At 36.7% G+C, this 14848-nt stretch overlaps 1 protein-coding gene and 1 pseudogene across 6 annotated transcripts in view; both read right to left on the bottom strand.

Moving 5' to 3' along the window:
* Abi3bp (ABI family member 3 binding protein) overlaps nt 1–14848 on the bottom strand; it is a 242906-nt gene that overhangs the window by 146389 nt on the left and 81669 nt on the right. The gene's annotated exons all lie outside the window — the stretch shown is intronic.
* Nucleotides 2426–10380, bottom strand: LOC114098941 (origin recognition complex subunit 2-like; annotated as a pseudogene).

Genomic DNA, 14848 nt, shown 5'->3' with positions numbered 1-14848 from the left:
TACATATGCTTCCTCATTTATTTGTCACAAACAAATCTTAAGTGGTAAAAATTATTAATCCTCTATCGTAAGTGTGAAGACTGAGTTTCAGAACAATCACTTAACTTGCCCAGTGCCACGGGCAGTGGCAGAACCACAACATAAAGAAAAGCTGCTCTGGCTCTACTTTACACAGCCTAAGTGAGGCAGAGCAGGAAAGGGCGTTTCATGACTACTGCACACAGTAATGGGAATGAAGGAACTAGCACAGCAAATAATATAGAGAACGAAGACAGCAAATTGTAGAACAAAGCATATAGTTTCATGCCATCCACAGAAATGTTAAACCATCACATGAAATGTTACTATTATTGTTCCTAGTATTATAAATTGAGAAAAAATACTGGAAGATTCCAACATTTATGATTGTGCTTTGTCTTCCAAAGAGCAGAGGGAGATAAAAATGGCATTAGTTAAACTTTATCTGCTTTTTAAGGTAAACATTTTAAATAAATGAAATAAAATAACAGCTGCTATTTGTGATGATGGAAACAGGCATTTGGTTCTTTCTTTCATCTTTAATTTTTTCTCAAAAAATTAATATGAATGCCTCACTTTCCACCCCATCAAAATTAGATAAATGAAAATTAAGATTATATCAAGCTTTAGGAAGTCACTCATTTATTCATGCTAAAAATACTTATTGTGCACCCTTGAAGGACTAAATTTATTTTGATGTTCTTCAATTTCTCCAAGTAGTTCTTGTTTTTTAAAAAATCTATCCAAGTTGCCTTTTTATTAATAATAAAATTTATTAACACATACTGCTTACAAATAGTATAGACTCAAAAATTATAAAAATAAATCAGTAGATATTTAAAGGCAAATGCAAAAATTTACACATTAGATCATTAAAGGTTTTACAAAGTTTTTATACTGTCAACAGTTGTCAAAACTAGATATATTAAGCAAAAAAAAAAAAAAAAAAAAAAAGCAAGGTACAAACTAGCAAGTATCATGTTACCATTATGTTTTTAAAAGGAAAGAAAGACAGTCTCCAACATGCACAGACTAGATCTGGAAGAATGCTTAGGAAACTACTGCCAGTGGATGCCTAAGGACTAGGGATCAGGAAACGGGAAGGAAATTCACATTCATTGAATATCCTTTGGTACTATGAAATTTTTTAAATTCATATTCAGGTACAAATTTGTTCACATATTTTTGGTTAGTAGTTACATTAAAGACTAAACCCTTAACAGGTGGATTCAACATGAAATTAATTATATACCACAAATAAATGAAAAAATTTGCAATTATTTCTGGAAATATTTTCATGAAAAGGGTTTACAGGGTAAGAAATGAGAAAAGCTTCTGCAGTACAGATGTTATTACAATGATATTTAAGTGAAGAATCTTATTTCCAAGTGTGAAATATTTCCAGGGGTATGTGAAGACTATAAGACAATGATGGTTAAGCTTAGCCTTTATTTCTTTCCTATGAAAAAAGGTTTATGCAAATGTATAGGAGGCTTGAAATTGTCACTTTAAGGGAAAAAATGGAAATGCCTTACAGTGAGTTTTATTTCTACTTGACAGAGAAACCAAGATTTTCACCAACCAATAATACATTACTCACCTGCATGTTATTCATGAAAATGTCTTTATTCAAAAAAAAAAAAAGTAGTGTTTTTATTTTGGGTTCTGAAAAAATTTAATAAACTACAAGTCAAGATTTAATTTCTCTAGCCTGGCTTCTCACTTACATCATGAAGGTCAAGGTCATGGCACAGATAATGACTATTCCAAATATGAGCTATAGTTGATGTGCTTTCTAGGTTGGGTATACACCCTATATACTTTTTACATTTATCCCCTTATCCCAATGGTATTACCCAGTCACCCCCTAAATATGTAGCCTAAATCCAAAAAGAGAAAGGCAGATCACCTACTTCTTCTCCATCAGACCTTTTCTTAAGTTAAACAGCAAGAAATGATCTGCTTTCTCTATTCACCTGTTCTGAAATACAGAGCACACTTACATGATACCCATCTTTGAACTTCTGTGTCCTTGAACAAGCACATTTGCAAACAATCAGCTGAATATTAAAAGACCCTCAAAATTAGGAATAATATCTCTAGTAGAAAAGAATTCAAAAGCATCAAGTTCCAAATAGTCCCTGAGCACACTGATCATTTCAGCAAAAGGTCTCCAGAGAGGTAATGAGTGAACAGCACATTCTCTCCAACTCAAGGACCACTGCATAGTACTAGAGATGATATAACAGCCTGACTAATCAAAAGGTGACATCCCCCCCTCCCAATGTTATATCTTATACGCTGGAAAAATAATCTAATGTTGTATGTAAACGCAACACTTTTGACTAGAAGAGTGGCGGCTAGGCACAACTGTCCTTGCAAGGAAGGATCAGAGCAAAGGACAGCTTCAAGCCTTGTCTTCATTTTCCAAGAAATCAGTCAATGTTCCACTGTCAACAGGAATTAATAAATATTCCACTCTGTCAGTTCTTTGTTTTTGTAAGTTTGTGGTCCCTGAATTCCATTAAGTGGGCCAGGAATGTCACACACTATTGACAAAGAATGCCTCTTGACAGTGCTGGTAAAAACCTGGAAAAGAAAGTCCAATGTATGAAGAGTAACCCTGGTTATCCAGCTGATACTGGATATTAGTAGCCAAAAAGTAAATCTTGATTGGATTAGGGATATGGCTTTGTAAAACTTGAGTCAGGGAACCAAGTGGTAGAGATCCAGATTGTTTAACCAAAAGAAAATTCTTATAGGAGGTTTCTTTAGTATAAAAACTATATGTAAAAATCACAACTTCTGGGACAGGAGTCCTTGTGTTTCTCCTTTGCTAACAAAGCAATAAACCTTTTTGCTTTATCTCAAAATCATGTCCTTGTTATTGGACTGGCATTGGGAACAAGGACAGAGTTTTGGCAACAAATTGGCAACCCAGATGCGACTTGAGAACAGTCCCAGCTCCAGCTTTCTTGGGCAGGCCTGGCTCTCTAAGAAACCCTACTTCCATGCTGAGGATGCAAGGTGGCTGGTGAACTTGCTGAGAGCAAACTGCCGGAGAGTTAGGAGATGGGTGAGTTTGCCTGGGTCGAACTAAGGAGCTAATCCTGTGAGTAAAGGAAGTGACTGAGAGACTATCCTAGCAGCTGTCAAATCTCCCTTTGCTTCAGGGAACTCCTGCCTTCTCTTCCTGAATGGTACAGGTTGCTCCATCATGATCCATTTTGAGAAAAAGGAAACTGAACTCAGTAAAGTTGCAACACCCTTGGCCATCTGGTAAGTCCCCCAGTGTGCACACCAAGACCCTTGATTTTACACATCTGGTTCCTCTTTCTGGGGACATCCATGGCACCACTGGTGCAGGTGTCGGGATTAAGTGGGACTCTAGAACCTACATACGGAGAGCCAAGATGGTGGGCCAGGAGGAGGCAGCATTCTGTGTTGCTCTGTGACCCAGGTCTCAACTAGTGGGAATACTGCTTCTCTGAGAGTGATAGAGGACCCCTACACTGCTGCTCTCATGTAGAAATCACCAGCACTGTGCCTCCGCACAGGGCCCCGGGCTTCAGTGTTAGAGCAGGACTCCAAACTCCCGACTTCTAGCCCACTCAGGGTTCCCGAGGGCTTTAGCAGGATCACCGCGTCAGCACCAGAGCAGAATTCCCAGATACCACTCCGTTCCCATGCAGGACACTCAACTGCTACTCACCTACAGGAACTCCAGCCACCACTACCCTGTGGACTCCCATCTACCAACATGGGAATCCCTTGGTTGCCTCCATCTGGTGACTCAGCAGCTACTGCCATAGTCCCCTACACGTGGTAGTCTGCTTGCACCTGAGGACATCTCACAGGTTCTAAAAACCGCTGCAACACTGCACGCCACAGAGCTCATCTCTGAATACATCTTACAATGCCATTGCCTGGCTCACCCCACCCGACCTGACCCCCTGGCTCTGGAAGTGGCTCTCTTCCATCTTGGGTCACCTTCCTCTCTATCTTTGGTGGGGGCAGCTCCCAGATTGGAACTTCAGCTGGTCAAGCACAGGGTTTCCAACTCCTCCCTTTCCCCAGCAAGGCACAGTTACTGCCCAACACAAAATAGGTCTCAGTGGGACAGGTGCGCAGTGCGATCAGGGCGCCACCCACAGGAAGCCTGTGAGAGAGGTCCCTTAAATGGGAACTAGTAAGGGAGAGGGGGAGGGTGCAACAGTTTGGAGACTAACAGAGAGACCAGGAACTGGGAAATTTTCAGGCAACATAGGAGATAGGACACAAAAAGAGACCCTTGAGGTGCAGTCTCCTTTTAGGGACTGGCAGATGCCATGCCTCACTTCCAGGTGCCCTGCACCAGGACTAGCCTTCCCACCCTGGTTACCTTCACCATACTGAAGGCAGAGATACCAGATAACAACAGACAACCCCACCTATTGGTTGAGAAAGGAAGCAGAAAAGATATGATCTCCAACCAAAACAATTAACAGTCCTGGTGTCTTACTTTGAGATTTTTTTTTTCCTCCCCTTCTATTCTCCTGCTCTCACATCACCAACATATGTGAAACCAAGTACTTTGCATTAATTAGGATTTTTGAGGACTGGTATATCTGAATAGCTAAAGTTAATAAAAAAGGATAAAGAAGGACATTTCATACTGCTCAAGGGAATCATACACCAACAAGTCATAACAAATATGTCCCAAACAATGGAGCATCTACGTTCATCAAACAAATTCTTTTCAAGTTCAAGAGTCAATTGACAACAACACAATAATCATGGGCGACTTTAACACAGCTCTCTCACCACTAGACAGATCTTCCAAACAAGAGCTGAACAAAGTAACTATAGAACTCAATAATACAATCAATAACTTAGACTTAATTGACATATATAGAATATTTCATCCTTCGATAAGCAAATAGACTTTCTTCTCAGCAGCACATAGATCCTTCTCTAAAATAAACCATATTACATGCCACAAAGTAACTCTTAGAAAATACAAAAAAGCAGAGATACTACCCTGCATTTTATTAGATAATGGAATAAAATTAGAAATCAATGACAAAATAAAAAATAAAAGCTACTCCAACCTCTGGAGACTAAATAATATACTACTGAATGAACAATGGGTTGCAAAAGACCCAAGGAGGAGATTGAAAAATTCCTAGAGGTAAATGAGAACTTAGACACAACATATCGAAATCTCTGGAACACTATGAAGGCAGTACTAAGAGGAAAGTTTATCACATGGAGTTCAGTTCTTAAAAGAAGAAAAGGTCAACAAATAAATGACCTAACATTAAATCTCAAAGCCCTATAAAAAGAAGAACAAATCAACACCCAAAACAGAAGACAGGAAATAATTAAAATTAGAGATAAATCGAAACAAAAGAAACAATTAAAAAATTGACAGAACAAAAAGTTGATTCTTTGAAAAAAATAAATAAAATTGACAGATCCATATCTACACTAACAAAGAGAAGGAGAGAGAAAACTCAAATTGCTAACATACATGATGAAAAAGGTAATATCACAACAGAAATACAAAAGATAATTAGAAATTATTTTGAAAACTTGTACTCCAATAAAATAGAAAATATCAAAGATATCAATAGATTTCTTAAATCATATGATTTGCCCACATTTAATCAGGATGACATACACAATTTAAACAGACAAATATCAAGCAATGAAATAGAAGACACCATGAGAACTCTACCAATCAAAAAAAAGACCAGGACCAGATGGATACACAGCTGAGTTCTACAAGACCTTTAAAGAAGACTAACACCACTACTCTTCAATTTATTTCAGAAAACAGAAAAATAGGCAGCACTTCCTAACTCATTCTATGAGGCCAATATCACCCTGATTCTAAAACCAAGCAAAGACACATCAAAGAAAGAAAACTTCAGACCACTATCTCTAATGAACATAGATGCAAAAATTCTCAATAAGAGTCTGGAAAATCAAAGACAAAAACATATCAAAGAGATAGTGTACCACAATCAAGTGGGATTCATCCCAGGGATGCAAGGTTGGTTTAACATATGAAAACCAATAAATGTGATTTATCACATCAATAGACTTAAAGAATCATACAATCATCTCAATAGACACAGAAAAAGCATTCAAAATACAGTGCCCTTTCTTGTTCAAAGCACTAGAAAAACTAGGGATAACAGGAACATATCTCAACATTGTAAAGGCTAAGTCCCAGGTCAACATCATTCTAAATGGAGAAAATTGAAAGCATTCCCTCTAAAAACTAGAACAAGACAGGGATGCTCTCTTTCACCACTTCAATTTAACATAGTTCTTGAAATACAAGCCAGAGCAATTAGACAGACAAAAGAAATTAAAGGGATATGGACAGGTAAAGAAAAACTCAAATTAGCACTATTTGCTGACGATATGATTCTATACTTAAAAGACCCAAAAAGTTCCACTAGAAAACTTATAGAACTACTATATGAATTCAGCAAAATAGCAGGATATAAAATCCACACCCATAAAATAAAGGAATTTCTGTATATCAGTGACAAATCCTCTGAAAGGAAAACTATCTCATTTACAATAGCTTCAAAAACAAACAAACAAACAAAAAAACTTGGGAATCAACTTAATGAAAGAAGTGAAAGACCTCTATAATGAAAACTACAGAACCTTAAAGAAAAAATTCGAAGACAACCTTGGAAGATGGAAAGATCTACCTTGCTCTTGGACAGCAGAATTAATATTATGAATATTACCATACTACCAAAAGCACTATACAGATGTAATGCAATTCCAATCAAAATCACAATGGCATTCCTCATAGAAATAGAAAAAGCAATCATGAAATTCATCTGGAAAAATAAGAGACCCAGAATAGCTAAAGTAATCCTTAGCAAGATGAGTGAAGAGCCAAGAGTCTTCACATATGTCCCCAAGAGTGATCTCTGAAGAATCTCAGCTAATTCTTAACAGGAGACAGAAACAAAGTCAGTTTTGACCGACTTGGTCTTAAATACCTGGCAGGTGAGTGTAGCCTAAGAACAGTCCTACATGGACATTTAAAAGGAAAAAACAATGTGTGTTTTTTTTTTTAATGTAACTTAAAATGTGCACTTCTGTCAGTCCTACCAAAAGTAAATAGAGCTGGAGACTATAAAGAAATTGTTCTTGTGTGGGAGTGCCTAATAATAATGATCACAAAGGACTCTAGAGTCACAAGTTTGTCCTGAGTTAATTTGAGTATGATCTCATAGACCTACAAATCTTCTTAATTTCCTACATTGATAAACTCAATCTATTTTTCACCGATATGATTATGAGTTAGTCTTGATGGTTTTCAGAGACTGGCTGAAGTATCAATTGATTTATGCTAATTGTTCACAAAAAAGTAATACTTTGTCCTATTTATTATTGTGTTAGCATTATCCCTGCCCTATGTATGCCCTATCCAGTCATCTGCCATCTTTCACTATGGACCTCTGGACTGCTCTGATGATGAATAACCTTAACTGTCCATGCCTCCCCTCCACCTCCCAATAGCAAATAAGGACTTTGTGTTACTTCCCCCAACTTTGCTCTCTTTCCACAGGAAGAAGCTTGGAGATGTCATTGCTCAGTTTTCCATAGAAATGAAATGTAGAAATTGAAACTGACAGTGGGGAAATGTAACATTGGTCCATTTTATGCTTTGAATATAGCCCTTGCTGCTCTGCCACTGCAACTTATTTTTAAAATGAACATGTTACTTTCTCTTCCTCTTTCCCTACTCCTCCTTAATCTCTCTCATTCCCTAATCTTGGGGGAAACAGGATTACCTTTCTCAGAGTACACACTCACCATAGGAACGAAGTAATCCAGACCTTGGGGATGGTACCAGAAGAGCTCAGAAATGATTATCTCCCAAATTAAAAAGCAAATTACAACTCCAACAGAGAACAGGTGGAATGTAGCCTTTGAATCACCTCTTTAAAAGACCCATATTCCTGCTGGTGGGTAGTATCACAGCCTTTGGGATAGGAATCCCATGCGTTTCTCCTTTGCTAGCAAAGCAATAAATCTTTTTCCCTTCTCTCAAAAAAAAAAAAAAAAACTATATGTAGTAGTTTCATACCAGAGCCAGTTATAAAGACTTTGCTTTGCATGATCCCACATAAGAGGTACATTGAGGTGAACAATAGATGCAATAAGGTGTATGTTACATAAAGATGATAACTATTCAATTATTAGCTGACTCTTGTCTCCTCTCAATAACTAGCTATCCAAATTGTGGACAAAAAAAGGAAGAGTTTCAAAGAAGAATCTTCTTTAAATTTGTTTACTATCCAGTCTAATTGGTCCAGTATACTTTGGAAAGTACCCATAATATCGAGGACTTCTTCTGTTAGAGAAATCAATATTTACTGATTCCAGAAAAGAAGCCACTGGTGGCAACATGAATGGAATCTTGCAGCATAGTGGTTTGAAAGCTTTCTCGTAAATCTTAGAACCCAAACCATAAAGCACAATGTGGAACCCAAGGTATAACTACAGCATCTATTTATGAAATAATTTCTTATATTATTGATTTGTTTAAGTTCAGCAGAAAAGGAAGAAGAAACTTTGCTGAATAAATTATGCAGAGTTTGCTGGTCTAATTTTGCTCTCTTTACCTTCTATAGTGTTCTATCAGAGGAAGGGAGGGAATGCATTTGTATATTCAGCCTACTTTACAAAGCACTGACGTTTCTGGAATTATCTATCAGAGGTTAAAACTTTGAACTACTGTGAGCTTCAAAATATTCTCTACTGTTACTTTTTTATCTTTTTTCATTTTCTTAGAAGGTGTTTTTTTGTAAAGAGGAGCTGAACATACTGTATTCTGAGGTTGAATCTTTTGGATGAAAATGACTGCGTTAGTGGTCTCTACATATTTCAAGCAACCTCTTCATTATCCTCTGAGTTGGAAGTAGAATATTCACTTTCACTGTCAGAATGCAAACTTGGTACTATTAATCTTTTTCTTAGACTATGGAGTAGTGTTCACAGACATTCACTTTTATCATTGTTCTTTGGCAGGACGTTGTCTAAAGCAGAATACCCCTTGCTACTTTAAGGAATGTTTATCCTCATTTCAGGATCATTCTTCACCTGAATGAAATACTTTTTCTTGTTGTTTTGCTAGTTCTGAAGCTAATTTAGCCATCTTTTCAGAGTATTTTCTCTTCTGAAAAAAAAGAGAGTCATTTTTCAAGGATTGACTCCTATAGCAGAGTCATTTTTTTCAAGGATTCTTGAACATTTCTTCCCAAAACTTCCACAGAGTTCTGATTCTTTAAGACTTCTTGCTCATTTTCCTCCAACTCACATTGTGACTTCCTGACTAAAGAAGTGGGGCTTGCTTGACTAAAAGCTGAGCTTGCTCCTTCTTTAATTTAGTTCCTTTAGTGTCTTCTTTTCCTTTAATTCCAGTTTACTCACCTTTTAAGCTACCATATATTCTGCAGCTGGAAAGTGTAGACAGAGTCATGCTAAGTCTCAATGTAAAATGAAAATGTGGACCCCTTGTATAAAAGTATTATTAAAGATTTTAAGATAGTGACAATAGGGTATTAAAACAAACTTTGGCCCTTTTAAGTGAGGGACCTTGCACAAGCTTCTGCACCCTTGGAGTCAGCAGGGGGTTTTCAGTTTAATAAGGAGGGAGGGAAGGAGGGAGGGAATGCATTTGTATATTCAGCCTACTTTGTTTCTAATTACAAAGCACTGAAATTCCTAGAATCATCCATTAGCTTGCTTCTTTCCATTAAAAGCTGCTCTCAGGGCTCTGCTCCCCCTTCCAAAACAGCAGATGGCAGACAGAGGGAAGGAGGCTGCTCTAGCCAAAATACTAACTGCTACTGGTAAAAAATGTTATAGAATACAAGCCCTTTGTGTCTTGTGAGTCAAAATATCAACAGTGATTTATGAAATACACTTCTTGACAAGTATGTTACATGAAATTTTTGTTATTTTATCCCTGCCCTGGCTCTTACAAGACTTTAGAGAAACACTGAGAAGCTAAAATCAGACCAGATGGGCTACCACAAGTATGCCTCTCTAGGATGAACACATTACTGAGGACTTAATTGCTCGCATGATTTGGGGCCCCACTGCAAACCAAATTACAAAAGGCCAGCGTCTAGGCTTTCCAATAAACTCAACTTCATATTGTCTTCCTGTGAATAAAACAAGACAGAAATATTCTGTGCTTTTTAAAAACCCTAAACTTAACCGCATGTTTAAACAAATTTCAGCCTGAAAATTTCTTCAATTTCCATCAAAAGGCTCCCTCCTACCAAATGGCAGGCAGCCCTTCCCTTCTTCAGTTGCATTCACCCTTGTCAACATTGCCCAAGTTTGTAATTGTCAAAGGAAGTTCTGAATTTTAAAGGAGAGAGCGTATGGGACTGTCTAGTTATATTAGAAGTAGTGAAGTAAATTTTCCTTGATTAAAAAAAAGATTCCATAATAATAAACTGTGCTTTATAACCTCCTGTGCAGAGAGTGTTCCATAAGTATTTGTAGAATGAATAGAATGGATATTTAGTTTCTCATTGGGTCATTTAAATATGAGAATGTAAGAGCTCTAACTGGCCAAAGTTTCAATCACCAAAAACCACCAAAACTAACAAACAACAACAAAAATGTGATTTAAGCCATTAGGTCTACAATTTTATATGTGTGTGTGTGTGTGTGTGTGTGTGTGTGTGTGTGTGTATACCTTTATTTTATTCATTTATTTATATGCGGTGCTGAGAATCAAATCCAGTGCCTCACACATGCCAGGCAAGCACTCTAGCATTAAGCCACAACCCCAGTCCCTTCAATTATATTTTGCAATGTGCTATTCATTTTATAGGGTTTCATTCACCAAAATGCAGCATTCTTACAGAACTAATGCAAGCTGAAGTAAAATTTGCAGAGGCCTTAAGATTTTAATTTATTTATTTATTTCAGTTTATTCATATAATAAACCCTGAACAGAACAAGAATTACTATAGAAGCAAAAGAGAGGCTAAGTACCTAAAATCTGATAATCAGTGAGAGAGCCGGGTACATGCTGTTTTCTTACTCTTAATACTTTTTGATTTTCCAGGGACTCTTTCTCCTCTCTGCTTGGCAAGAGGAAATGGAAAAAAACAAAACAAAACATAAAATAACCCCAAATGGAAGAACCGCAAAAGAGAATAACATTTAACATAATTCAGGGCTCTTTATTGCTTTACTGTGTACTTAACCTATAGTCATAGTCTTCTCATTGTCTGAGGACATTCAAGATCAAATGTTGGTTGCATCTAATTGTTTTGTGAATGATTAAACTTGGACACTGCACAGAGGCAACAAGTCTCTTAAAAATACAGACAGCATCCAGTGAATGTTATTAGACCAGATCTCTGGAAAACCTGCCTCCAGCAACTTGGATGTTCAGGATAGAGCATTTCATATCCTAATGAAGGGGTTAGAGTTGTTTCAGATAGTGTCTGCTTCAACTGGCATTTGTCTCAGTATAACATTGACTATTATAGCTTTAAAGAATCCATAGAATGTAATAGAAAAGGGAGGGAGTGATTTGACCAGATTACTAGTCAATTACATGTTAGTAGCATGACTTCAGGGAAGTATCTTTACTGACTTTCACATCAATTTTCTGAGAAGGTGATTTGGACTTTTCAGATCCTTTGTTTATAGAAATTTATTCCAGCAATATATCAGACATTCTATTGAATAAAGTACTGAGATAGAGGTAGAAAATGCAGTTAATTTGTGATGAATTATACCCAGTAGATAAACTGAAGAACATCAAAATAAATTTAGTCTGGGGCTGGGATTGTGGCTCAGTGGTAGAGCTCTTGCTTAGCATGGGCAGGACCCAGGTTCAATCCTCAGTACCACATGAAAATAAAGGCATTGTGTTGTGTCCATCTACACCTAAAAAATAAATGCTAAAAAAAAATTAAAAATAAATAAATAAATAAATTTAGCCTGTCTACAAACTACCCGACCTTACTGTATGCCACTGACCATATTTTGGGATGGATGAATATATATATATATATAATTTTTGGGGTCCAATGCTTATGTTTTGATAAAATAGCTATTACATTTTCTAAAACATCTCTTATATACTTTTTTTAAAATTTCTTCATGTCAAAGGACACTTTCTAACACATTCCATTGTCAATGTTCTTTCTTCTTCTTTTACTAATCCAAATTTTTTCCTCACCCTAGAAGCATAGCTCAGATATGTTTTGAGAAGTGCTTTTTGAGAACGTCTATGTCCCCTTTTACCTGGTACAGGGAATTTGGTAGAGATTTCTCAGCAGATGAATAAAGCTTTGCACTGAAGACAGAACCTAGGTTTACTGGGAGTAGAAGAATTAGAAATCAGAGGGAATGATCTTACTCAAAGGGCAGTCCAGAAATGAGAAGCAAGAAAATGAATCATGGAAGAAACAAAATGAATAAAGGAAATAGATGAAAATTTATTTCTAAAAAGAATTGATAAGACTAGATCTTTATGGAATATGAGTACCAAGGAAAGGAAACATAAAAATCAAAAGTAAGTTTTCAAATGTGAGAAGAAAGTAAAGTGATGGTAAAATTATTCTTTTAATAGTATAAAAATATGAACTTAGTTTGAGTTTGATGTGCTGATCATCGTTCCTTAGTCTTCTAATGAAAATATTCCACAGTAACTGAAAATGTAGTCTTATAAATTTGAAAATGGGTCCTGGTCAGAGTTTCAGGTTTGGTAGTCATTGACATCCATGCCACTCCTCCTGATCTCAGTAGAACAGCAACATTAGTTACTGGTAACTTTTTAGAAAAGAAAAATGTTGGGATCTTCCCCAGGCTCACTGAATTGGAATTTGCATTTTAACAGAGTCCACAGAAAGATCTGTACACACATCAAAGTTTGAGAAGCAATGCTTTACCTAACAGGTGATAGTTAAAGACAAGGCATAGATAAGGGGACATGAAGATAAGAGCACCAAGGACAGAACATTATTTCACATTTTGTAGGTTGGAAAAGAGGTTGGCAAAGGAGAGAAGGAATGATTAGAGGAGCAAGAAGAAAAATGTCCAAGAAAGAAAGAATTCAGGATTGAGGGGATGGCCTTCAATTCCACAGAGAAGCTAAGAAGGGTAATAGCTTAGAAAATTCTACTGGATTTAGCAATGAATTGGTGACCACTAAAAGTTGTTTTCATGAAATGGTAGAAAGGGAATGGAAGCCAGGAAAAATGAATATGTGGGTGGTGTAGAAATCAAGTATGTAGCAGATAATTCAGAGACGCTTTAGAATTAAGGGATTGAAAAGTTGCTTGGAAGACATGAGATCAACAGATGGTTTTGGTTTGGGTTAGGGAAATCTTGAGTATGCTTACAAGTAGGAGGCAAGGCACTAAGGGCAGAGAAGGGGTAAGAGAGCGGAGAACAGTGAGGAAGAAAAGGCTCGTGGGAAGAAATGGAATCAGGAACACTGTCTTAGGTCAAAGATGGGTTCTTTGGAAAAAAAGAGAAGTGAGGTAGAGGTAAAGATTAATTTAGTACCAAAAAAAAAAAAAAAAAAAAGAGAGAGTAAGCTGATGGTGGATGGTCCAGATTTCCTCAGTTATAGAAGCTAGGATGGACTGGGGTAGGAAAATGAGTCAGGGAATGTAGACAGCTTCCACTGAGGAGTAGTTGGATTAGAATTATTAGTGTGGAAATGGTGAAATGAATATAGATACTTCTCAAAAGAAAAATGAACCATATGGGGCCTTTATAGACTGTATCAGATGAAATGTCAAAAGTGAATAAGTCCTCAAATTAGGGTAAAGGGATGGAACTTCCCCAAATAATAAAAAGATAAATGAGGTTATCAAGAGAAAAAGTGCGAGTTCAATTTTGTCTTGTAGAGTTTGAGGTAATAGTGATATGTAAAAGTTAAAATGTTGATATCTCACTGTGTATTTGTTCAACATGTATTTACTAAGGTCTATAATGTTCCAGACCCTGGCATGGGGACTGGGGTGACAATAATAGGCAAGATGCACACAGTCCCTGCCCTCATAGAACTTAAATTTACACTACTCCACAAATGGGTAACAGACATCGGGCTCAATCAAGAGAGACTTCAGCATTGAAAATACCCACTTCTTTAAAACTTGGGAGAAAAAATAAAAGGCAAGAAAAGACTGCTCTGGACCAGCCAAAAAGGTGAGCCCTCATTCTACATTAAGAGGAAATAAGCCCAATATGAAAGTGTCAGAATAATGTGAAAATTATTTCTAAACAAGTTATAATGCTTTAATAAATTGGCAAAGGAGAACTAAAGCAATCTTGAAAACTTTAACGAGTTGGAAACATGGGAAAGAAAAAATAAGCTATTAATGGTGACATAAATTTCTGTTAAAAACATATTTTATTCTTCATCTGGGACAGTTTGGAAATATTTTTTTGGCTTTAGTCATTTTGGGGACAAATGTGTACACTCTTCCATTTAAAGCTCATTAAGAACAAAACCTTAAATAAAGCACATCACCTCTCTCCAGTGTGGACTCAGAAATAGATCTAAAACCATTGAAGACCCATATAGAACCCATGCAAATAGAAATAGAAATGCACCACAAAGATAAAATGATTTCCATTAATACTTCTGAGCTTAAAACAAAAAAAAAGCAGGCATTTTTCTCATTGGAAACTTACTCATCCAAGTCAAAGGACAAAGGAAAAACTTTTCCAATATATCATTTGCATAGGATGAAGAAGGCTGTACAGACAAATGTGAAATGGTTTTTGTAAATCAGAGACTTTACTGAGGGTTCCAGAT

The sequence above is a fragment of the Marmota flaviventris genome, chromosome 8 (assembly GCF_047511675.1).
Source record: "Marmota flaviventris isolate mMarFla1 chromosome 8, mMarFla1.hap1, whole genome shotgun sequence".
Classification (NCBI taxonomy): domain Eukaryota; kingdom Metazoa; phylum Chordata; class Mammalia; order Rodentia; family Sciuridae; genus Marmota; species Marmota flaviventris.
Note: the sequence above shows the minus strand (reverse complement) of the source record. Positions and strands in the feature narration are given on the sequence as shown.